Source organism: Lissotriton helveticus, chromosome 7 (assembly GCF_964261635.1).
Source record: "Lissotriton helveticus chromosome 7, aLisHel1.1, whole genome shotgun sequence".
In the NCBI taxonomy this organism is placed as follows: domain Eukaryota; kingdom Metazoa; phylum Chordata; class Amphibia; order Caudata; family Salamandridae; genus Lissotriton; species Lissotriton helveticus.
In genome coordinates this window covers 929,954,193-929,979,114 of record NC_136068.1, presented here as the reverse complement: position 1 = coordinate 929,979,114, position 24,922 = coordinate 929,954,193, and the positions used below count along the sequence as shown (strand labels likewise).

Genomic DNA, 24,922 nt, shown 5'->3' with positions numbered 1-24,922 from the left:
TTGGCTTTGAACATATATAAATTAATAGCATTGTTATTCACAAAGCCAATAGCTTACACTTTCCTAATGCGAGTCCTATTGGCTATGGCAATGCTTGTTGGTAGCAAGCAAGGACAGTGCTGTTGTGGTGCTGAGTGATGATGTGGTTGGGCTGAGTGATGTGGTGGTGCCCCTGAGTGATGTGGTGGTGCCCCTGAGTGATGCAGTGGTGCCCCTGCCCGATGTGGTGGTGCCCCTGAGTGATATGGTGGTGTTCCTGAGTGATGTGGTGGTGTTCCTGAGTAATATGGTGGTGTTCTTGAATGATGTGGTGGTGGCCCAGAGTGATGTGGTGGTGTCCCTTAGTGATCCTTAGTGATGTGGTGGTGTACCCGAGTGATGTATTGGTGTTCCCGAGTGATGTGGTGGTGTCCCCGAGTGATGTGGTGATGTCTTAGAGTGATGTGGTGGTGTCCCCGAGTGATGTGGTGGACTCCCTGAGTGATGTGGTGGTGCCCCTGAGTGATGGAGGGTGGAGTTGGAGGGTGGAGTTGAAGGGTGGAGTTGGAGGGTGGAGGTGGAGGGTGGAGGTGGAGTTGAAGGGTGGAGTTGGAGGGTGGAGGTGGAGGGTGGAATTGGAGTTGGAGGGTGGAGTTGGATTTGGAGGGTGGAGTTGGAGGGTGGAGTTGGAGGGTGGAGTTGGAGGGTGGAGGTTGGAGCTGGAGGGTGGAGTTGGAGGGTGAAGTTGGAGAGTGGAGTTGGAGGGTGAAGTTGGAGGGTGGAGTTGGAGGGTGGAGTTGGAGGGTGGAGGTTGGAGTTGGAGGTTGGAGTTGGAGGGTGGAGTTGGAGGGTGAAGTTGGAAGGTGGAGTTGGAGTTGGAGGGTGGAGTTGGAATTGGAGGGTGGAGTTGGATTTGGAGGGTGGAGTTGGAGGGTGGAGTTGGAAGGTGGAGTTGGAAGGTGGAGTTGGAGGGTGGAGTTGGAGGGTGGAGTTGGAGGGTGGAGTTGGAGTTGGAGGGTGGAGTTGGAGGGTGGAGGTGGAGTTGGAGGGTGGAGGTGGAGTTGGAATGTGGAGTTGGCGGGTGGAGTTGGAGGGTGGAGTTGGAGGGTGGAATTGGAGGGTGGAGTTGGAGGGTGGAGTTGGAGGGTGTGGGTGGAGTTGGAGGGTGGAGTTGGAGGGTGTGGGTGGAGTTGGAGGGTGGAGGTGGGGTTGGAGGGTCTAGTTGAAGGGTGGAGTTGTAGAGTGGAGGTTGGAGTTGGAGGGTGGAGTTGGAGTTGGAGCGTGGAGTTGGAGGGTGGAGTTGGAGTTGGATGGTGGAGTTGGAGTTGGATGGTGGAGTTGGATTTGGAGGGTGGAGTTGGATTTGGAGGGTGAGGGTGGAGTTGGAGGGTGGAGTTGGAGGGTGGAGTTGGAGTTGGAGTTGGAGGGTGGAGTTGGAGAGTGGAGTTGGAGTTGGAGGGTGGAGTTGGAGTTGGAGGGTGGAGTTGGATTTGGAGGGTGGAGTTGGATTTGGATTTGGAGGGTGGAGTTGGAGTTGGAGGGTGGAGTTGGAGGGTGGAGTTGGAGAGAGGGTGGAGTTGGAGGGTGGAGTTGGAGGGGTTGGAGTTGGAGAGTGGAGTTGGAGGGTGGAGTTGGAGGGATTGAGGGATGGAGGGTGGGGAGTGGTGGAGGTGGAGGTTGGAGTTGGAGGTGGAGGTGAAGTTGGAGTTGGAGGGTGGAGGTTGGAGTGGAGGGTGGAGTTGGAGGGGTGGAGGGTGGAGTTGAAGGGGTGGAATTGGAGGGTGGAGTGGAGGGTGGAGTTGGAGGGTGGAGGTTGGAGTTGGAGAGTGGAGTTGGAGAGTGGAGTTGGATTTGGAGGGTGGAGTTGGATTTGGAGGGTGGAGTTGGAGGGTGGAGTTGGAGGGTGGAGTTGGAGGGTGGAGTTGAAGGGTGGAGTTGGAGGGTGGAGTTGGAGGGTGGAGTTGGAGGGTGGAGTTGGAGGGTGGAGTTGGAGGGTGAATTGGAGGGTGGAGTTGGAGAGTGGAGTTGGAGGGTGGAGGGTGGAGTTGGAGGGTAGAGGGTGGAGTTGGAGGGTGGAGTTAGATTTGGAGGGTGGAGTTGGAGTTGGAGAGTGGAGTTGAAGTTGGAGGCTAGAGTTGGAGGGTGGAGTTGGAGGTTGGATTTGGAGGGTGGAGTTGGAGGATGGAGTTGGAGGATGGAGTTGGAGGGTGGAGTTGGAGGGTGGTGGGTGGAGTTGGAGGTTGAAGTTGTGGGTGGAGTTGGAGGTTGAAGTTGGAGGGTGGAGTTGGAGTTGGGGGGTGGAGTTGGATTTGGAGGGTGGAGTTGGATTTGGAGGGTGGAGTTGGATTTGGAGGGTGGAGTTGGAGGGTGGAGTTGGAGATGGAGGGTGGAGTTGGATTTGGAGGGTGGAGTTGGAGGGTGGCATTGGAGGGTGGAGTTGGAGGGTGGAGTTGGGGGGTGGAGTTGGAGGGCGGAGTTGGGGGGTGGAGTTGGAGTTGAAAGGTGGAGTTGGAGGGTGGAGGTGGAGTTGGAGGGTGGAGTTGGAGGCTGGAGTTGGAGGGTGGAGTTGGAGGGTGGAGTTGGAGTTGGAGGATGGAGTTGGAGTTGAAGGGTGGAGTTGGAGGGTGGAGTTGGAGGGTGGAATTGGAGGGTGGAGTTGGAGGGTGAGGGTGGAGTTGGAGGGTGGAGGTGAGGGTGGAGGTGGAGTTGGAGGGTGGAGTTGGAGGGTGGAGTTGGAGGGTGGACTTGGAGGGTAAAGGTTAGAGTTGGAGGGTGGAGGGTGGAGTTGTAGGGTGGAGTTAGAGGGTGGAGTTGGAGTTGGAGGGTGGAGTTGGAGGGTGGAGTTGGATGGTGGAGTTAGATTTGGAGGGTGGAGTTGGAGTTGGATGGTGGAGTTGGAGGGTGGAGTTGGAGATGGAGGGTGGAGTTGGAGTTGGAGTGTGGAGTTGGAGGGTGGAGTTTGAGGGTGGAGTTTGAGGGTGGAGTTTGAGGGTGGAGTTGGATTTGGAGGGTGGAGTTGGAGTTGGAGGGTGGAGTTGGAGTTGGAGGGTGGAGTTGGAGCGTGGAGTTGGAGGCTGGAGTTGGATTTGGAGGGTGGAGTTGGAGGGTGGAGTTGGAGGGTGGAGTTGGGGGTGGTGTTGGAGGGTGGAGGTGGAGGGTGGAGTTGGAGGGTGGCGGTGGAGTTGAAGGGTGGAGTTGGAGGGTGGAGTTGGAGGGTGGAGTTGGAGTTGGAGGGTGGAGTTGGAGGGTGGGGTTTGAGGGTGGAGTTGAAGGGTGGAGTTGGAGGGTGGAGTTGGAGGGTGAGTTGGAGGGTGAATTGGAGGGTGGAGTTGGCGAGTGGAGTTGGAGGGTGTAGGGTGGAGTTGGAGGGCGTAGGGTGGAGTTGGAGGGTGTAGGGTGGAGTTGGAGGGTAGAGGGTGGAGTTGGAGGGTGGAGTTGGAGGGTGGAGTTGGATTTGGAGGGTGGAGTTGGAGGATGGAGTTGGAGGGTGGAGTTGGAGGGTGGAGGTTGGAGTTGGAGGTTGAAGTTGGAGGTTGAAGTTGGAGGGTGGAGTTGGAGTTGGAGGGTGGAGTTGGGGGGTGGAGTTGGATTTGGAGGGTGGAGTTGGATTTTGGAGGGTGGAGTTGGATTTTGGAGGGTGGAGTTGGATTTGGAGGGTGGAGTTGGAGGGTGGAGTTGGAGATGGAGGGTGGAGTTGGATTTGGAGGTATGAGTTGGAGGGTGGAGTTGGAGGGTGGAGTTGAGGGTGGAGTTGGAGGGTGGAGTTGTAGGGTGGAGTTTGAGGGTGGAGTTTGAGGGTGAGGGTGGAGTTGGAGGGTGGAGTTGGAGGGTGGAGTTGGAGGATGGAGTTGGATTTGGAGGGTGGAGTTGGAGGTGGAGGGTGGAGTTGGAGCTGGAGTTGGAGTTGGAGGGTGGAGTTGGAGTTGGAGGGTGGAATTGGAGGGTGGAGTTGGAGGGTGGAGTTGGAGGGTGGAATTGGAGGGTGGAGGTGGAGTTGGAGGGTGGAGTTGGAGGGTGGAGTTGGAGGGTGGAGTTGGAGGGTGGAGTTGGAGTTGGAGGGTGGAGTTGGAGGGTGGAATTGGAGGGTGGAGTTGGAGGGTGGAGTTGGAGGGTGAGGGTGGAGTTGGAGGGTGGAGGTGGAGTTGGAGGGTGGAGTTGGAGGGTGAGGGTGGAGTTGGAGGGTGGAGGTGGAGTTGGAGGGTGGAGTTGGAGGGTGGAGTTGGAGGGTAGAGGTTAGAGTTGGAGGGTGGAGTTGGAGGGTGGAGTTGGAGTTGGATGGTGGAGTTGGAGGGTGGAGTTGGATTTGGAGGGTGGAGTTGGAGGGTGGAGTTGGAGTTGGAGGGTGGAGTTGGAGGGTTGAGTTGGATGGTGGAGGTGGAGTTGGAGGGTGGAGTTGGAGGGTGGAGTTGGAGGGTAGAGGTTAGAGTTGGAGGGTGGAGGGTGGAGTTGGAGGGTGGAGTTGGAGGGTGGAGTTGGAGTTAGATGGTAGAGTTGGAGGGTGGAGTTGGATTTGGAGGGTGGAGTTGGAGTTGGAGGGTGGAGTTGGAGCTGGAGGGTGGAGTTGGAGGGTGGAGATGGAGGGCGGAATTGGAGGGTGGAGTTGGAGGGTGGAGTTGGAGGGTGGAGTTGGAGGGTGAGGGTGGAGTTGGAGGGTGGAGGTGGAGTTGGAGGGTGGAGTTGGAGGGTGGAGGTGGAGTTGGAGGGTGGAGTTGGAGGGTGGAGTTGGAGGTTGGAGTTGTAGGTTGGAGTTGGGGGGTGGAGTTGGATTTGGAGGGTGGAGTTGGAGGGTGGAGTTGGATTTGGAGGGTGGAGTTGGAGGGTGGAGTTGGAGGGTGGAGGGTGGAGTTGGAGGGTGGAGTTGGAGGGTGGAGTTGGAGGGTGGAGTTGGATTTGGAGGGTAGATTTGGAGGTGGAGTTGGAGTTGGAGGGTGTATGCTTTGATTTATAGTTGTCTAATTGTTTATTCTAATTCTTTTTTCTAATTGTTATTCTTTGCGATGGATTTCGTTGGGGGTGGAGTTGGAGGGTGGGGTGAAGGTTGGAGGTGGAGTTGGAGGTGGAGTTGGAGTTGGAGGGTGGAGTGGAGGTGGAGCTGGAGGGTGGAGCTGGAGGGTGGAGCTAGAGGGTGGAGTTGGAGGTTGGAGTTGGAGTTGTAGGGTGGAGTTGGAGTTGGGGGGTGGAGTTGGAGGGTGGAATTGGAGGGTGGAGTTGGAGGGTGGAGTTGGAGGGTGAGGGTGGAGTTGGAGGGTGGAGGTGGAGTTGGAGAGTGGAGTTGGAGGGTAGAGGTTAGAGTTGGAGGGTGGAGTTGGAGGGTGGAGTTGGAGTTGGATGGTGGAGTTGGAGGGTGGAGTTGGATTTGGAGGGCTGAGTTGGAGTTGGAGTTGGAGGGTGGAGTTGGAGGGTGGAGGGTGGAGTTTGAGGGTGGAGTTGGAGGGTGGAGTTGGAGGGTGGAGTTGGAGGGTAGAGTTGGATTTGGAGGGTGGAATTGGAGTTGGAGGGTGGAGTTGGAGGGTGGAGTTGGAGGGTGGAGTTGGAGGGTGGAGTTGGGGGTGGAGGGTGGAGTTGGGGATGGAGTTGGGGGTGGAGTTGGAGGGTGGAGTTGGAGGGTGGAGTTGAAGGGTGGAGGTGGAGTTGGAGGGTGGAGTTGGAGTTGGAGGGTGGAGTTGGAGGGTGGAGTTGGAGTTGGAGGGTGGAGTTGGAGGGTGGAGCTGGAGGGTGGAGCTGGAGGGTGGAGCTAGAGGGTGGACTGGGGGGTGGAGTTGGAGTGTGGAGGGTGGAGTTGGAGGGTGGAGTTGGAGTTGGAGGTTGGAGTTCGAGTTGGAGGGTGGAGTTCGAGTTGGAGGGTGGAGTTGGAGGGTGGAGTTGGAGTGTGGAGTTGGAGGGTGGAGTTGGAGTTGGAGGGTGAATTGGAGGGTGGAGTTGGAGAGTGGAGTTGGAGGGTGGAGGGTGGAGTTGGAAGGTAGAGGGTGGAGTTGGAGGGTGGAGTTGGAGGGTGGAGTTGGAGGGTGGAGTTTGTGGGTGGAATTTGAGGGTGGAGTTGGAAAGTGGAGTTGGAGGGAGGAGTTGGAGCGTGGAGTTGGAGGGTGGAGTTGGATTTGGAGGGTGGAGTTGGAGGGTGGAGTTGGAGTTGGAGGGTGGAGTTGGAGTTGGAGGGTGGAGTTGGGGGTGGAGTTGGGGTGAAGTTGGAGGGTGGAGTTGGAGGGTGGAGTTGGAGGGTGGAGGTGGAGTTGGAGGGTGGAGTTGGAGTTGGAGGGTGGAGTTGGAGGGTGGAGTTGGAGGGTGGAGTTGGAGGGTGGAGTTGGAGTGTAAATTGGAGGGTGGAGTTGGAAAGTGGAGTTGGAGGGTGGAGTTGGTGGGTAGAGGGTGGAGTTGGAGGGTGGAGTTGGAGGGTGGAGTTGGAGGGTGGAGTTGGAGGGTGGAGTTGGGGTGGAGTCGTGGGTGGAGTTGGAGGGTGGAGTTGGAGGGTGGAGGGTGGAGTTGGATTTGGAGGGTGGAGTTGGAGGGTGGAGTTGGAGGGTGGAGTTGGAGTTGGAGGGTGGAGTTGGGGGTGGAGTCGGGGGTGGAGTTGGAGGGTGGAAGTGGAGTTGGAGGGTGGAGTTGGAGTTGGAGGGTGGAGTTGGAGGTCGGAGTTGGAGGGTGGAGCTGGAGCTGGAGGGTAGAGCTGGAGGGTGGAGCTAGAGGGTGGACTGGAGGGTGGAGTTGGAGGGTGGAGTTGGAGGGTGGAGTTGGAGGGTGGAGTTGAGTTGGAGGGTGGAGTTGGAGGGTGGAGTTGGAGGGTGGAGTTGGAGGGTGAATTGGAGGGTGGAGTTGGAGAGTAGAGGTGGAGGGTGGAGTTGGAAGGTAGAGGGTGGAGTTGGAGGGTGGAGTTGGAGTTGGAGGGTGGAGTTGGAGGGTGGAGTTGGAGGGTGGGGTTTGAGGGTGGAGTTGGAAAGTGGAGTTGGAGGGAGGAGTTGGAGCGTGGAGTTGGAGTTGGAGGGTGGAGTTGGATTTGGAGGGTGGAGTTAGAGTTGGAGGGTGGAGTAGGAGTTGTGGAGTAGGAGTTGGGGGGTGGAGTTGGGGGTGGAGTTGGGAGTGGAGTTGGAGGGTGGAGTTGAAGGGTGGAGTTGGAGGGTGGAGGTGGAGTTGGAGGGTGGAGTTGGAGTTGGAGGGTGGAGTTGGAGGGTGGAGCTGGAGGGTGGAGCTCGAGGGTGGAGCTTGAGGGTGGAGTTGGAGTTGGAAGTTGGAGTTGGAGGGTGGAGTTGGAGTTGGAGGGTGGAGTTGGAGGGTGGAGTTGGAGGGTGGAGTTGGAGTTGGAGGGTGAATTGGAGGGTGGAGTTGGAGAGTGGAGTTGGAGGGTGGAGGGTGGAGTTGGAGGGTAGAAGGTGGAGTTGGAGGGTGAAGTTGGAGGGTGGAGGGTGGAGTTGGAGGGTGTAGTTGGAGGGTGGAGTTGGAGGGTGGAGTTCGAGGGTGAAGTTGGAGTTGGATGGAGGAGTTGGAGTTGGAGGGTGGAGTTGGATTTGGAGGGTGGATTTGGAGGGTGGAGTTGGATTTGGAGGGTGGAGTTGGAGTTGGAGGGTGGAGTTGGAGGGTGGAGTTGGAGGGTGGAGTTGGAGGGTGGAGTTGGAGGGTGGAGGGTGGAGTTGGAGGGTGGAGTTGGAGGGTGGAGTTGGATTTGGAGGGTGGAGTTGGAGTTGGAGGGTGGAGTTGGAGGGTGGAGTTGAAGCTGGAGGTTGGAGTTGGATTTGGAGGGTGGAGTTGGAGTTGGATGGTGGAGTTGGAGGGTGGGGTTGGAGGGTGGGGTTGGAGGGTGGAGTTGTAGTTGGAGGGTGGAGTTGGGGGTGGAGTTGGGGGTGGAGTTGGAGGGTGGAGTTGGAGGGTGGAGTTGGAGGGTGGAGCTGGAGGGTGGAGCTGGAGGGTGGAGCTGGAGGGTGGAGTTGGAGGGTGGAGTTGGAGGGTGGAGGGTGGAGTTGGAGGGTGGAGTTGGAGGGTGGAGTTGGAGGGTGGAGTTGGAGTTGGAGGGTGAATTGGAGGGTGGAGTTGGAGAGTGGAGTTGGAGGGTGGAGGGTGGAGGGTGGAGTTGGAGGGTAGAGGGTGGAGTTGGAGGGTGGAGTTGGAGGGTGGAGTTGGAGGGTGGAGTTGCACGGTGGAGTTGGAGGGTGGAGTTGGAGGGTGGAGTTGGAAAGTGGAGTTGGAAAGTGGAGTTGGAGGGTGGAGTTGGGGTTGGAGGGTGGAGTTGGAGGGTGGAGTTGGAGTTGGAGGGTGAAGTTGGAGGTTTAATGTTAATGTTATCACTTACTTATAAAGCGCACGGTCACCCAAAGATTTCATGGCGCTACTCCTGCTTAAGTTGTTACATCAGACCCGATTAGTAAGCTACCCCAAACAGCCAAGTTGTGAGTGCCTTTCTAAAGCTAAGAAGGTTGTCATTGCTTCTCATTGTTACCGGAAGGGAATTCCAGAGGATAGGTGCCAGATAGGAGAATCTGCAACCTCCATCCCGTTTAAGTTTTATAGTCGGGACAGCTAGAAGATGCAAATAAGATGAGCGCAGGTTGCGCCGGGAGACATGTTTGTTGAACATGGCCATAATAAATTTTGGACTATTGCCTTGCAGTGCTTTAAAAGCTAGGCACCCAGTCTTGAATGCCGCACGTTGCGCCACAGGAAGCCAGTGAAGCTTGATCAACAGGGACCTGGCAGAGTGCCATTTAGGCTGTTTGTGTATTAGTCTGGCTGTCTGGTTCCGAACCATTTGCAGACATTTTAATAGGTACTGAGGCAGACCGATGTAGAGGGAGTTTGCAAAATCCAGGCGTGAAAGAAGCAGTGCTATCACCACTTGGATCAGAGCTGAGTGGGTCAGCAAATGGGCAATTTTCCTGATTTTACGAAGCTGATAGAGACTAGTGGAGATCACTGCACCCACCTGTCCTCTAAGTGAGAGGTCCGCATTAATTACTACCCCTAAGCTTTTTACAGACAAGGACGGAATAGGGGGAGGACCCAGTTCACTAGGCCAGAAGTGTGGACACCAGCAGTCCTTACTCTTCCCAGGCAGCACCAATTCCGTCTTGCCTGGGTTGAGTTTCAATTGGTTACTGTCCATCCAATGTTGAATGTGGAGCATGGTGGTTTTAAATTCCGCAACAGCATTAGGGGCATCTAGGGGGAAAATCAACTGGAGGTCATCTGCATAATTAAAAATGGTGACCTTCCGATTCTTTAAAGAATAGAGCAGAGGCCAAAGATAAAGGTTAAACAATAGTGGTGACAGGGACGAGCACTGCAGTACACCGCAAGAGGTGGTCAATGTAGGGGCAGTCAGAGTGCCCAGTCGCACTGCTTGCGTTATGCCAGTTAGAAATGACTTGCACTGCTTGCGTTATGCCAGTTAGAAATGACTTAAGCCAATTGTAGGCAGGTCCTTGGATGCCTGCTTGTTCGACACGGTTCAACAGAGTGTTATGGTCGACCGTGTCCAACGTCGCCGACAAATCTAAAAACACCAAGGCCTGATGAATTCCCCTGTCTGAGTTAGATCTTAAAGTATCCAGGACGGACAGAATTACCGCCTCTGTTGAATGGGCTAGCCGAAAGCCCGCTTGATTTGGCTACAGGTATTCAGTTTGTTCAACAAAATTAGATGGGCATCTGGCCACATGTGCCTCCAAGATCTTGGACAGACAAGGGAGAAGGGATATGGGGCGATAGTTAGAAGGGGTAAAAGGATCTGCCCCGGGCTTTTTCAGAAGGGGAACTATTGTAGCGGCTTTGAAGGCAGACGGTACTACCCCTTTAGTGAGAGATGCATTCAAGAAGGGGAGAATGCTATGTGGCAGTGCTGTGAATATGTCTTTGATGGTAGCAGGAGGACAACAGTCATTCGGGGAGCCTGACTTGACCCGTGTAAATAAGTCAGATAAGGTTTTGGGGCATAAGACAGGGAGATCACTCATAGTGACAGGGTTTCTAAAGATATGGTCCTGACATTCATATTAATCGGGGGGGGGGGGTACTAGCTTTAATGGTAGCAATTTTTTCCACAAAGTAATTGTTTAAATCATCACACATCTCTTGCGTAGGGGCATGGTTTGGAAGTATTCTCTCATCACTGCTGACCTCGCTATCAATTTAAAAAATTTCCTTAGTTCTATTATTCGCATTTAGTATTCTTGCTGAGAAATGAGCTGCTTTAGCAGTCAATATAGCATTTTTATACTCTATGCGAGCCGACAAAAACTGACATCTGTCTTGAATATTGTAGCCGTGCCTCCATTTCCTTTCTAGTTGTCGGAGCTGTAATTTTTGTATCTTCAATTCGGAGGTATACCATTTATGAGCATCTTGGTATCTAGTGCGAGAAAATGGAATCAGAGGGGCATGTTTGTCACTAGCCGATCTCAGCCAGTCCGCAATAGTTGTTTCCATAGAGTCGATGTTTGCGTTCAAGGTGGGAAGGGAGCCGGCGAGGGTGTGAATGAACTCTTGTTTATCAAGAGTTCTCCACTTTCTTTTTCGTCCTCCCCCAGCCTTTGGGGGTTTCTGCCTGCCGCTAAGGCTGATCGTAAAATCAATCAGATGGTGGTCTGACCATATACAGGGAGATATCAAGGGCATCGATATTATCAGATTGTGGGACCAAATTTGGTCCAATATGTGTCCTTTTATATGAGTAGGGGACGATAGAAGCTGAGTCAAGTTCAGATTGGAAAGTAATTAAGACAATTCTATTGCCTGTGGTCCGCCGTGAACATCACTGACCCAGTAGTTCAAATCCCCTATAAGTAAGATCCTGGAATGGTTCGTCACAAGTTTGGCCATTTGTTCGCTCAACAAAAGCGGAAAAGAGGGCATGGACTGAGGGGGGGGGCGATAAATCAGCACCAGTGTGAAGACTCCCGCTGTTGAATCCAGTGAAATGACCATGTTCTCAGGCAATTCCAAAGAGGACCTGATAGTACTATTAAATTTCCTATATATTATAGCAGCGACGCCCCCGCCCGATTTGCCTGGGCGCCGATTGACATTCAAAATATAGTAATCTGAAGGGAGGGATGCTAATATATCAGGAGTGGAATCCAGAGTCAGCCATGTTTCAGTAATCAACAGCACATCCGGTTTTTCTGTGGACAACAGCAGAAAAACATCCAACTGGTGCTTACCAAGGACAGGGTGTTAAGGTAGAGAAGGCGAAGGTTCACAGAATTAAGTGAGATGGGGCAGCTGATGGAGGAAGCATGAAGGGCCAGCCCCGAAGGTATAGAAGGACCCACTGTTATTTTGCCTATTTGATTAGACCGAATGCGATTTACCACTGCATAGGGCAGCTGGATGTGATATTGCGCCAATGTTGTTTATTCCAAAGACGAGTACGAGATGGTTTGACCAGGGGTTACAGCCCCCAGGCCCGGTCGGGCGCGGACTGGCGCAGACGGGCTTGCCTTTGGTGCGCCTTCGGCGTGCCAGCGGCGCGCCCGCTGTGCTCGTCCGCTGCGTGTACGCCCTAATAGTGTCATATATGGAGATGATGTATCAACAACTAGTCTACCAACAATTCTACCCCCAAAATGGCGGCTCGGTCTTTTGCAACTCCTCTGATCAGCACCTACTTGGCTGAGATGGTCAGAGCAAGGTTCCCAGTTACAATTTTAAAAATAAAACAACGAAAATTTGAAAACAGCACAAGTAACTATTTAGCGCTGCACAGATACCCGGCTTGCGCCTCAGGAATCGCAGAGAGTGGGGCGCGTGCGTAGTAGCGCTCAATTTAAGGATCTTTGGGCAGGACAACTAGTCCACCACAAATTCTACCCCCAAAATGGCGGCTCGGTCTTTCGCGACTCCTCTGATCAGCACCTACTCGGCTGAGAGGGTCAGAGCAAGGTTCCCAGTTACAATTTTATAAATAAAACAATGAAAATGTTATAACAGCACAAGTAACTATTTAGCGCTGCACAGATTCCTGGCTTCCGCCTTAGGAATCGCCGAGGGTGGAGTTGGACGGTGGAGTTTGAGGGTGGAGTTAGAGGGTGGAGTTGGAGTTGGAGTTCGTGGGTGGAGTTGGAGGGTGGAGTTGGAGTTGGAGGGTGGAGTTGGAGTTGGAGGGTGGAGTTGGAGGGTGGAGTTGGAGTTAGAGGGTGGAGTTGGAGGGCGGAGTTAGAGGGTGGAGTTGGAATTTGTGGGTGGAATTGAAGGGTGGAGTTGGAGTTGGAGGGTGGAGTTGGAGGGTGGAGTTGGAGTTGGATGGTGGAGTTGGAGGGTGGAGTTGGAGGTTGGAGTTAGAGGGTGGAGTTGGAGGGGGGAGTTGGAGGGTGGAGTTGGAGGGTGGAGTTGGAGTGTGGAGTTGGAGTTGGAGGGTGGAGTTGGAGGGTGGAGTTGAGGGTCAATCAATCAAAGCATTTATATAGCGCACTACTCACCCGGAGGGTCTCAAGGCGCTGGGGGGGGGTCCGCTACTGTTCAAACAGCCAGGTCTTGAGCTGCTTCCTGAAGGCGAGGTGGTCTTGGGTCAGGCGGAGGTGGGTCGGAAGGGAGTTCCAGGTCTTGGCGACCAGGTAGGAGAAGGACCTTCCTCCTGTGGTGGCTCTTCGGATGCGGGGGACGGCGGCGAGGGCGTGGCTGGTCGATCGAAGCTGGCGTTTGGGAGCGTAAAAGTTGAGGCGGCTGTTGAGGTATCCTGGGCCTTGGTTGTGTAGGGCTTTGTGTGCGTGGGTGAGGAGCCGGAAGGTGATTCTCTTGTTGACCGGGAGCCAGTGCAGGTCTCTCAGGTGTCCGGAGATGTGGCTTCGGCGGGGGATGTCCAGGATGAGTCGTGCTGAGGTGTTCTGGATCCGCTGGAGTCTCTTCTGGAGTTTGGCGGTGGTTCCTGCATAGAGGGAGTTGCCGTACTCCAGACGGCTGGTGACGGGGGCCTGGGTGACCGTCTTCCTGGTCTCGGTGGGGATCCATCGGAAGATCTTACGAAGCATGCGCAGGATGTTGAAGCATGACGAGGAGACGGCGTTGACTTGTCTGGTCATGGAGAGGGAGGAGTCCAGGATGAAGCCCAGGTTGCGTGCGTGGTCTGTTGGTTTGGGTGCGCTGCCCAGGGCGGGGGGCCACCAGGAGTCGTCCCAGGCGGAGGGTGAGGATCCCAGGATGAGGACTTCCGTCTTGTCCGAGTTCAGTTTCAGGCGGCTGTTCGACATCCATTTGGCTACGTCTGTCATCCCTTCGTGCAGGTTGGCTCTGGCGGTGGCGGGGTCGTTGGTGAGGGAGAGGATCAGCTGGGTGTCGTCGGCGTAGGAGATGATGTTGAGGTTGTGCTGGCGTGCGATGGCTGCGAGGGGGCTCATGTATACGTTGAAGAGTGTTGGGCTGAGCGAGGATCCTTGAGGAACGCAGCAGATGACTTCGGTGGCCTCCGGTCTGAACGGGGGGAGGCGGACTCTCTGTGTCCTTCCGGCGAGGAAGGAGATGATCCACTCAAGTGCCTTCTCCTGGATTCCGACGTTGCTGAGGCGCTGTACTAGGGTACGGTGGCAGACAGTGTCGAAGGCCGCGGAGAGGTCCAGGAGGATGAGGGCCGCTGTTTCTCCGTTGTCGAGCAGGGCTCGGATGTCATCGGTAGCTGCGATCAGGGCGGTCTCGGTGCTGTGGTTGGCCCGGAAGCCAGACTGCGAGAGGTCGAGGGAACCGTTTGTCTCGAGGAAGGCGGCCAGTTGCTTGTTGACGGTCTTCTCGATGACTTTTGCCGGAAATGGGAGTAGCGAGATGGGGGCGGTAATTCTTGAGGTCGGTGGGGTCGGCTGATGGCTTCTTTAGTAGAGTGCTGAGTTCGGCGTGCTTCCAGCTCTCCGGGAAGGTGGCGGTGTCGAAGGAGGTGTTGATGATGTCCCGCAGGTGGGGTGCGATGACAGCGTCGGCTTTGTTGAAGACGTGGTGAGGGCAGGGGTCTGTCGGAGATCCGGAGTGGCTGGAGTTCATCGTGCGGATGGTGTCTTCGGTGCTGATCGGGGTCCAGGCGCGGAGGGTGGTGGTGGGGGGCGGTGGTTCGGTCGCGGCATGCGTCGGTTGAGTGCTGAAGCTGTTGTGTATGTCCGCGATCTTGTTGTGGAAGTAGGAGGCGAGGGAGTTGCAGAGGTCTTGCAAAGGGGTGATGTCGTTGTTTCCGGCGTTGGGGTTGGAGAGCTCTTTGACGATGTTGAAGAGTTCCTTGCTGTTGTGTGCGTTGTTGTCTAGTCGTTCCTTGAATGCGGTTTTCTTGGTGGCGCGGATCAGTTGGTGGTGTTTTCGGGTGGCGAGCTTGAGGGCAGTCATGTTGTCCGGTGTTGGGTCTCTGCGCCAGGTTTTCTCGAGTGCTCTGCAGTTCTTCTTGGAGCTCTTGAGTTCGTCGTTAAACCATGGGGCTTTCTTGCTGCCGGGTCTGCTCGGCTGGGTCTTCAGAGGGGCCAGGTCGTCTGCGCAGTCGCTGATCCATTTCGTGAGGTTGGTGGCCGCTTGGCTGGGGTTCGTTGTGCTGGTGGGAGTGTTCTTGCTCAGGGAGGTAACGAGCTGGTCTGCAGTGATCTTGTTCCAGCTTCTGCGGGGAACCTGTTGCTGGTGATGGTGGAGCGTGGTCCTTCTGAAGCTGAAGTGGACGCAGCTGTGGTCCGTCCAGTGGAGTCCCGTGGCGTGGCTGAAGGCGATGTCCTTGCTGGATGAGAAGACGGGGTCGAGTGTGTGTCCGGCGTAGTGGGTGGGGGTGGTCACCAGCTGCTTGAGTCGAGGTTGGCGAGGTTGTCCAGCAGGGTGGTGGTGTTGCGGTCGTTGTTGTTCTCCAGGTGGAAGTTGAGGTCCCCGAGGAGGATGTAGTCGGCGGAGGGGAGGGCGTGTGGACTGACGAAGTCGGCGATGTCCTCGCTGACTTGTGTGCGTGGTCCCGGGGGTCTGTAGATGAGGGTGCCTCTGAGGGTGGTCTTGGGATTGACGTGGATCTGGAAGTGCAGGTGTTCGGCGGGTGCGAGGTTGTCGTCGGTGTTGGTCGTGATGCGGATGGTGTTCCTGTGGATGATGGCGATGCCTCCTCAAGTCTGGTTGATGCGGTCCCTCCGGATGATCTTGTAGCCGTCCGGGATGGCGATGGCGATGTCGGGCGCTGAGGAGGCGTTCATCCATGTTTCCGCGAGGAAGGCGACGTCTGGGGCTGTGGTGTCGAGCAGGTTCCAGAGCTCGACGGCGTGTCTGTGGACGGAGCGGGTGTTGAGCAGGATGCACTTCAGGTGGGTGTGGCTGGTGTTCGGCTTGGTGGGTGCTGGTGTGGCGTGGGTCCGGTTGCAGGTGAACTTGCAGGAGTGGCAGCTGAAGGGTCCGTGGGTGCGTCTCGGTGTGGCTCGGTAGCAGCCCGGGGTTCGGCCGGTGTTGAGTGCGATGAGTTCGGTGGTGTCGTAGGTCCGTCGGGTCGGCTTCTGTCGGTGGCGGCCAGGGGTCCTGGCACTGGGCGCGGTCCAGGCGCGGACCGTCGCAGACGGGCTTACCTTTGGCGCACCTTCGGCGCTCATTCGGTGCTCCCGCTGCGCGCGTCCGCTGCGCGGTCGCTGAGGGGGCGTCATAAGAAGGGAGCCGGTCGGGCGGGTCAGCTGGGAGGCGGGAAGGGGTTGACCAATCGTCTGGCGAGCAGGGCGGGCCGCAGGTAGGAAGCGGCGGGAACGGGACAGGCAGAGCGGGCGGCCCAGCGGCGGCTGGGGCACTGCTGTCGGCGGAGAAGAACTGGGGCAGCAGGGGCTCTGAGGTAGGAGAGGAGAGAAGCAGGGGGGCGACCAGGCCAGAGGCGCAGTGGTCGCTCCCCAGAAGCAGGCGGGGTCCCCTTAAGAAGGGAGCCGGTCGGGCGGGTCAGCTGGGAGGCGGGAAGGGGTTGACCAATCATCTGGCGAGGGGGCGGGGCCGCAGGCAGGAAGCGGCGGGAACGGGACAGGCAGAGCGGGCGGCCCAGCGGCGGCTGGGGCGCTGCTGTCGGCGTCGGCGGAGAAGAACTCGTGCAGCAGGGGCTCTGAGGTAGGAGGGGAGAGGAGCAGGGGGGCGACCAGGCCAGAGGTTGGAGGGTGAAGTTGAAGTTGGAGGGTGGAGTTGGAGGGTGGAGTTGGAGAGTGGAGTTGGAGTTGGAGTTGGAGGGTGGAGTTGGAGGGTGGATTTGAAGCTGGAGGGGGGAGTTGTAGGGTGGAGTTGTAGGGTGGAGTTGGAGGGTGGAGTTGGAGATTGGAGGGTGGATTTGGAGTTGGAGGATGGAGTTGGAGAGTGGAGTTGGAGTTGGAGTTGGAGGGTGGAGTTGAAGGGTGGAGTTGGAGTGTGGAGTTGGAGTGTGGAGGGTGGAGTTGGAGGGTAGAGTTGGAGTTGGAGGGTGTAGTTGGAGGGTGGAGTTGGAGGGTGTAGTTGGAGGGTGGAGTTAGAGGGTGGAGTTGGAGGGTGGAGTTGGAGCGTGGAGTTGGAGCGTGGAGTTGGAGGGTGGAGTTGGAGGGTGGAGTTGGAGGGTGGAGTTGGAGGGTGGAGTTGGAGTTGGAGGGTGGAGTTAGAGGGTGGAGTTAGAGGGTGGAGTTGGAGGGTGGAGTTGGAGGGTGGAGTTGGAGCGTGGAGTTGGAGGGTGGAGTTGGAGGGTGGAGTTGGAGGGTGGAGTTGGAGTTGGAGGGTGGAGTTGGAGGGTGGAGTTGGAGGGTGTTGTTGGAGTTGGAGGGTGGAGTTGGAGGGTGGCGTTGGAGTTAGAGGGTGGAGTTGGAGGGTGGAGTTGGAGTTGGAGGGTGGAGTTGGAGGGTGGAGTTGGAGTTGGAGGGTGGAGTTGGAGTTGGAGGGTGGAGTTGGAGGGTTGAGTTGGAGGGTGGAGGTGGAGTTGGAGGGTAGAGTTGGAGTTGGAGGGTGGAGTTGGAGTTGGAGTGTGGAGTTGGAGTTGGAGGGTGGAGTTGGAGGGTGGAGTTGGAGGGTTGAGTTGGAGGGTGGAGGTGGAGTTGGAGGGTAGAATTGGAGTTGGAGGGTGGAGTTGGAGTTGGACGGTGGAGTTGGAGTTGGAGGGTGGATTTGGAGTTGGAGGATGGAGTTGGAGAGTGGAGTTGGAGTTGGAGTTGGAGGGTGGAGTTGAAGGGTGGAGTTGGAGTGTGGAGGGTGGAGTTGGAGGGTAGAGTTGGAGTTGGAGGGTGAAGTTGGAGGGTGGAGTTGGAGGGTGTAGTTGGAGGGTGGAGTTAGAGGGTGGAGTTGGAGGGTGGAGTTGGAGCGTGGAGTTGGAGCGTGGAGTTGGAGGGTGGAGTTGGAGGGTGGAGTTGGAGGGTGGAGTTGGAGTTGGAGTTGGAGGGTGGAGTTGGAGGGTGGAGTTAGAGGGTGGAGTTAGAGGGTGGAGTTGGAGGGTGGAGTTGGAGCGTGGAGTTGGAGCGTGGAGTTGGAGGGTGGAGTTGGAGGGTGGAGTTGGAGGGTGGAGTTGGAGTTGGAGGGTGGAGTTGGAGGGTGGAGTTGGAGGGTGTTGTTGGAGTTGGAGGGTGGAGTTGGAGGGTGGCGTTGGAGTTAGAGGGTGGAGTTGGAGGGTTGAGTTGGAGGGTGGAGGTGGAGTTGGAGGGTGGAGTTGGAGTTGGAGGGTGGAGTTGGAGTTGGAGGGTGGAGTTGGAGGGTTGAGTTGGAGGGTAGAGGTGGAGTTGGAGGGTAGAGTTGGAGTTGGAGGGTGGAGTTGGAGTTGGAGGGTGGAGTTGGAGTTGGAGGGTGGAGTTGGAGGGTGGAGTTGGAGGGTTGAGTTGGAGGGTGGAGGTGGAGTTGGAGGGTAGAATTGGAGTTGGAGGGTGGAGTTGGAGTTGGAGGGTGGATTTGGAGTTGGAGGATGGAGTTGGAGAGTGGAGTTGGAGTTGGAGTTGGAGGGTGGAGTTGAAGGGTGGAGTTGGAGTGTGGAGTTGGAGTGTGGAGGGTGGAGTTGGAGGGTAGAGTTGGAGTTGGAGGGTGAAGTTGGAGGGTGGAGTTGGAGGGTGTAGTTGGAGGGTGGAGTTAGAGGGTGGAGTTGGAGGGTGGAGTTGGAGCGTGGAGTTGGAGCGTGGAGTTGGAGGGTGGAGTTGGAGGGTGGAGTTGGAGGGTGGAGTTGGAGGGTGGAGTTGGAGTTGGAGTTGGAGGGTGGAGTTAGAGGGTGGAGTTAGAGGGTGGAGTTGGAGGGTGGAGTTGGAGCATGGAGTTGGAGCGTGGAGTTGGAGGGTGGAGTTGGAGGGTGGAGTTGGAGGGTGGAGTTGGAGTTGGAGGGTGGAGTTGGAGGGTGGAGTTGGAGGGTGTTGTTGGAGTTGGAGGGTGGAGTTGGAGGGTGGCGTTGGAGTTAGAGGGTGGAGTTGGAGGGTGGAGTTGGAGTTGGAGGGTGGAGTTGGAGGGTGGAGTTGGAGTTGGAGGGTGGAGTTGGAGTTGGAGGGTGGAGTTGGAGGGTTGAGTTGGAGGGTGGAGGTGGAGTTGGAGGGTAGAGTTGGAGTTGGAGGGTGGAGTTGGAGGGTGGAGTTGGAGTTGGAGGGTGGAGTTGGAGGGTGGAGTTGGGGGGTGGAGTTGGAGTTGGAGGGTGGAGTTGGAGGGTGGAGTTGGGGGGTGGAGTTGGAGTTGGAGGGTGGAGTTGGAGGGTGGAGTTGAAGGGTGGAGTTGGAGTGTGGAGTTGGAGTGTGGAGGGTGGAGTTGGAGGGTAGAGTTGAAGGGTGGAGGTGGAGGGTTGAGTTGGAGGGTGGAGGTGGAGTTGGAGGGTAGAATTGGAGTTGGAGGGTGGAGTTGGAGTTGGACGGTGGAGTTGGAGTTGGAGGGTTGAGTTGGAGGGTGGAGGTGGAGGGTTGAGTTGGAGGGTGGAGGTGGAGTTGGAGGGTAGAATTGGAGTTGGAGGGTGGAGTTGGAGTTGGACGGTGGAGTTGGAGTTGGAGGGTGGATTTGGAGTTGGAGGATGGAGTTGGAGAGTGGAGTTGGAGTTGGAGTTGGAGGGTGGAGTTGAAGGGTGGAGTTGGAGTGTGGAGTTGGAGTGTGGAGGGTGGAGTTGGAGGGTAGAGTTGGAGTTGGAGGGTGAAGTTGGAGGGTGGAGTTGGAGGGTGTAGTTGGAGGGTGGAGTTAGAGGGTGGAGTTGGAGGGTGGAGTTGGAGCGTGGAGTTGGAGCGTGGAGTTGGAGGGTGGAGTTGGAGGGTGGAGTTGGAGGGTGGAGTTGGAGGGTGGAGTTGGAGTTGGAGTTGGAGGGTGGAGTTAGAGGGTGGAGTTAGAGGGTGGAGTTGGAGGGTGGAGTTGGAGCATGGAGTTGGAGCGTGGAGTTGGAGGGTGGAGTTGGAGGGTGGAGTTGGAGGGTGGAGTTGGAGGGTGGAGTTGGAGTTGGAGTTGGAGGGTGGAGTTGGAGGGTGGAGTTGGAGGGTGTTGTTGGAGTTGGAGGGTGGAGTTGGAGGGTGGCGTTGGAGTTAGAGGGTGGAGTTGGAGGGTGGAGTTGGAGTTGGAGGGTGGAGTTGGAGGGTGGAGTTGGAGTTGGAGGGTGGAGTTGGAGTTGGAGGGTGGAGTTGGAGGGTTGAGTTGGAGGGTGGAGGTGGAGTTGGAGGGTAGAGTTGGAGTTGGAGGGTGGAGTTGGAGGGTGGAGTTGGAGTTGGAGGGTGGAGTTGGAGGGTGGAGTTGGGGGGTGGAGTTGGAGTTGGAGGGTGGAGTTGGAGGGTGGAGTTGGGGGGTGGAGTTGGAGTTGGAGGGTGGAGTTGGAGGGTGGAGTTGAAGGGTGGAGTTGGAGTGTGGAGTTGGAGTGTGGAGTGTGGAGTTGGAGGGTAGAGTTGGAGTTGGAGGGTGAAGTTGGAGGGTGGAGTTGGAGGGTGTAGTTGGAGGGTGGAGTTAGAGGGTGGAGTTGGAGGGTGGAGTTGGAGGGTGGAGTTGGAGCGTGGAGTTGGAGGGTTGAGTTGGAGGGTGGAGTTGGAGGGTGGAGTTGGAGGGTGGAGTTGGAGTTGGAGGGTGGAGTTGGAGGGTGGAGTTAGAGGGTGTAGTTGGAGGGTGGAGTTAGAGGGTGGAGTTGGAGGGTGGAGTTGGAGGGTGGAGGTGGAGTTGGAGTTGGAGGGTGGAGTTGGAGGGTGTTGTTGGAGTTGGAGGGTGGAGTTGGAGGGTGTTGGAGTTGGAGGGTGGAGTTGGAGGGTGGCGTTGGAGTTAGAGGGTGGAGTTGGAGGGTGGAGTTGGAGTTGGAGGGTGGAGTTGGAGGGTGGAGTTGGAGTTGGAGGGTGGAGTTGGAGGGTGGAGTTGGAGGGTTGAGTTGGAGGGTGGAGTTGGAGTTGGAGGGTAGAGTTGGAGTTGGAGGGTGGAGTTGAAGTTGGAGGGTGGAGTTGGAGTTGGAGGGTGGAGTTGGAGGGTGGAGTTGGGGGGTGGAGTTGAAGTTGGAGGGTGGAGTTGGAGGGTGGAGTTGGAGTTGGAGGGTGGAGTTGAAGTTGGAGGGTGGAGTTGTAGTTGGAGGGTGGAGTTGGAGGGTGGAGTTGGAGGGTGGAAGAATTCAGACAAGGAAGCGGCCATGTTCAAATACTGATGGAGGGTCGCGTTGCGCAGTTATCTCTTTAGCATGCCGTTGTTCAAAATAATCTTTCATTAAGGTCTTATAAAGACGCTGTTCTCCTCTGCTTCATAAATACATATATAGTAGAAGTGTGGTAAATAAATAATTAATTACCGGTACTATTTTTGAATACAGTGAATAAAACAGATAGCTCAATAAATAAGAGACAGGATTCGAGGTATCTGAGTCTAACAGGCTTTAATCAGGCATAAGGGAAGGGACAGGAACGGGATAGCCTGCACGGAAATAGAATGGATGGCAGCTGCAATGCCTCATCGACAGTGCAGCATATATATAGTATAATACATTACATTACATTGCATACAATAGGCGTAGCAGTAGGCGTAACTCGTAGCAGTCGCGAAAGATAAGAACAAATGGGTGTAACAAGAAGGCGTGTACAGGGCGTATACATAGACATGTGGTGTAGACGTCACAGAAGTGTCATAACTGGGGCGGATTCTTTTTCAACAACAAGGGACCCCAAAAAACAGTCAGCCAGGGACCTCGGGGAGCAATTTTTTGAAACAACAATGGTCCCGTGCATGAAAAGATAGACATACAATAAATATAGACGAAATCAGATCTATATTTTACTAACGGTAATCAACCCGCATGTGTTGGGCACAGGCTTGTGCACCACACAGGGGTTCTGTGGAAGGTATCTTTGTTCCACCTGTGTAAATCTTGTTTATTCAGTAAACTTGAAAGACCTCTGTCCGGCTGGACAAGTCCTTCCAAAATATAGATCTGATTTCGTCTATATTTATTGTATGTCTATCTTTTCATGCACGGGACCATTGTTGTTTCAAAAAATAACTGGGGCGGAAACATGGAGGGGGCTACCTGAGCAGCTGGGACCTTTAACCTAGTGGTGCGCGCAAACGGGCAATGACGTGTTACCAGGGAGAACTGGGGGCTATGACTTCTGCGCTAGAAGAGGAGACTAAAGTCTGTGGTGTCAGGACGACATGTACCTATAGCATATCTGGTATCTGGTGTTTGGAGTACATGTTGATAGAATCCAAAAGTTATCAGGGCAAAGGCTACTTGACACTAGGACTGGTGCATGCATTATTCTACATGTATTGCGTGAGCTAGGAATATTCTATGAATATTAATACAGTATTTCTCTTACATGGAGACAGAAAGACTAGACCATGGCTGGAACTGTTGATGCAGTTCAGTAGCTTAGGAATGCAGAGAAGGAGGGCTGGACTGATAACTCGAAGCATAACATACTCTTGGCAGACAGGCAGGCAGAGCCAGGCCGGGCCGGGCACCGCGAGGCAGGAAATAAGTGAAGGGTCAGGGATGCAGGTGGGGGCTGCATCGCTCCTCGGAGTGGGTTCAGGAGACTGGAGCTTGAATCTGATGTCAGGGCCCTTTTGAGGCCTAGAAACGGGGACAATGCGGTGAATTAACGAGCACACTGTAAACGTGGCAACATAGGCCTAATACTCGTTGCTTTCACGAGAACTGGAAACTGGCATACTAGAATTGGACACAACTGTGATTGCGTCTTTAATCGATCATAGGGGGATACATGCATATCGATCATGCACATATAGCATAGGATGGGGAACACGTAGGCACATATAACATGGCAAAATTTACTTTTCCACAGAAGTTGCATCTGACTACATAAACACATATTGGCAAATTATTTTAAATTAGACCTTAGAAGATAACAAGACATTTATTTCGGTATAGAGTTACTGTTTGTCTCCTGTGTACTATTTTGTAGTAGCTGTCCTTTATAGTAAATGGGTTGCTTCTGATTGTTTTTAATCAAATCGCCTTTTTTCCAAGATGGCTACTGGGTGAAGTTTAGGAATGGGGCGGAAAATGTCGCATTGGTCTGTCTTTTATTTTAATTGCAGGTGACGTCACTAGCTGACAAACACAATGCAGAAAAATAGACTATTCTTGTTAAATGTTGAATTGGAAACCGCCCCGTTCTATGAGATGTTGAGTTGAACGCTAGAACTATATTTCTTTGCAAGAACAGGATAAAATACTACCGGATAACGTCACTGGGAGAGATGCATGTTCCAGTTCCTGTGTTGTAGCCTACGAGTCGCAGCAACAGTTGTGTGCGAGGCACGCTCAAGGTGAAGTTGTATTTTAGATGCGAGCGCACTGCCAGAGGTGTGCTCCATGAGAACTTGCCGTTTTAAATAGCTATGGCCTTAATTCACAATAGGACGAACGGTTGAACTCCGGGTTCGGATTGGGATTAAAAAATCGGTCCGCGCACGTTAAAAAAACAAACTCTCGGCATTGCTGTGGCAGGGGAGCTGGTGCGCATTCCTTTGAAGTCTGAGGCGGGGGAGCGGCAGCCTTTGAAGTCTGATACCGAGGCACAGACAAATGTTGGTGTGTGACGTGGCTGGCGTTGTGCACGCGCCTGTCTCACATGAACTGTATATAATCCGCCGTTTTGGTAGACTGTTCTTTTCCCGTTACTATAATCTCGCCGGAGCTATGCACAAGCGCATTGGCTCAGGCGAGACCTAATGAAACAGAGGAGGCAAGTTCGAAAACATGCTTAAAGAGACCCTATGTAAGTCATACTCAGAGACTGATCCAAATGTGTCCCTCCCTACTCGCGGATGAGAGTAGATCACACTAGGTGGGGTTCTGAAGTTATTTAATTCAAACCACAGATAAATTCTGATAAACATATTACAAGTTGTATTGAAGTTAAGGCATTTGAGCTTTGCTTAATGTCCTATTGAGCAAGATTAGCCTCGGCAAACATATTATGCACAGATGATCAGAATGTATTTTAACCCAGTCAATTCATAAGGAAGTGATAAATGACATCACCACGGACAGACATCTAGAATTGAAATTTACCTGAAGTACCTTAGATCATTAGTGATTCAGTTTTGTTGATGATGACAAGAATCACTCCTTTATAGAACAAAGGAATCATGTGAGAGTTGACAACAATTCCAAACAATTGGGCCAAAAAATAGCCCAAACCAAAGGTCTCTTTTTCCTATTGCAGCATTCGATAATCATTCAAGTCTGAGTTTGGCAGAGCAGTAGTTCCACCATAAATTGGTGGCGCCTCCACCACAATTAACTAACTTTTCTCCCATCTCCTTTAGAATCACAGGAACCACTAAGTTTGCTATGTAAAGCCTCAGCAGGCCATACAAAGAAGCAATATCTTAATATGGTGGATTGTGATACACCAGGCGAGCAGAAGCTTGCCTGGTGTATCAAGCAACCGGCACACCCTTTCAATTAGACACTTTGATCATTCAGTCCAGCCATCTCATGTGTTTTGGGGCCACTCTTCACACAATCCTTAATCCTTAACTAGGGGTGCAGGGAGTGTTGCACCCCTCCCATAAACAGGAAAGAGTATAGATGGAGAATGAACAATACAGAAGCCCTTCAAATGCTTTTTCTTCTGGCAGCTTTAGATGTGTCTTCAAAGACAGACTGTTTAATATTCCTTTTGGCTTTAATGAGGGGACATTATCTGCCAACACCTCTACTTTAAAAATGTATCCAGCACCGCTGAATGTTGTAGAGACAATGTGTTTTTTTCTGCAGGGAACGCAGAACTGTGGGAATTATTTCACACAAAGTCAATACTTCTCTACTGTGTTACTGATACACGGAATGCCAGGACGTTTGGATGGCTGGCCATTGTTTCACACACATTATGGCATTCCGCAGTTTCATATGAGGTCTAAAACCACACTTAACAGTAACAGCTGAAAGAAAAACATAGGTAATGAAAAGCCTTTATGAAAATATTGGTGTCACGCATCTTACGCTATCTGAAAAGTTCTGCAATACACACGGTTCAAGTAAACATGCTTACATCCCCATTCCCCCCAACACCGAGCAGTCTGAGATCATTTGCGAGGCTGAGAAGTTGGCGAACTTTTAAATAGGTGTGACAGTATCATGGTCGGAGTGAAGAACCCAAGAAGCTTGGCAAAAAATGCTCAAACCAGCCCAGCTCTCTTTGTCTCCTTGTGCAACCTCTCATATCCTATCGTTCCTTTTATTTCGCCTTCTCTCCTCTCCCCGCCTCCCTCCCTCTCTTTCACTCACTCTTGAATCCTCCCTGTGCCTGCTTTCATTAACCTCAGGGAGCTGGGTAAAGTGTCAGAGGAACCAAGAGCGGTCCTGGGCTTTCAAAATCAGCCTCCAAAGGCTCCAACACATCAGGGAAATGCCTGGTGGAACAAAAGGTCTGTCATGCCCTGGCTGGCAGAGGTTCAGATGTGCCGGACCAATGCCAAATGTCTTTATGTAAATGAATTCCATTATAATTCATTTACTGGAAGATTAAAGTATATCTCCAGTAGACAACAATGAACTCCAACAAGGATCAGACAGGATTTACGCTGGATAGCCCACTCATAATTTTTTAACAGGTTTTAAAAGCGTCAAGCACTAGAAACAAAATGTAACAGTGAAGAACACATAATTATTGCATGA

General features: G+C 54.2%; 2 protein-coding genes across 2 annotated transcripts in view; both read right to left on the bottom strand.

Moving 5' to 3' along the window:
• LOC144767141 (protocadherin gamma-A10-like) overlaps window positions 1–24,922 on the bottom strand; it is a 458,767-nt gene that overhangs the window by 261,929 nt on the left and 171,916 nt on the right. The gene's annotated exons all lie outside the window — the stretch shown is intronic.
• The window catches only part of LOC144767156 (protocadherin gamma-A6-like), a 37,215-nt gene that overhangs the window by 1,317 nt on the left and 10,976 nt on the right, over window positions 1–24,922 (bottom strand). The window lies entirely within an intron of this gene.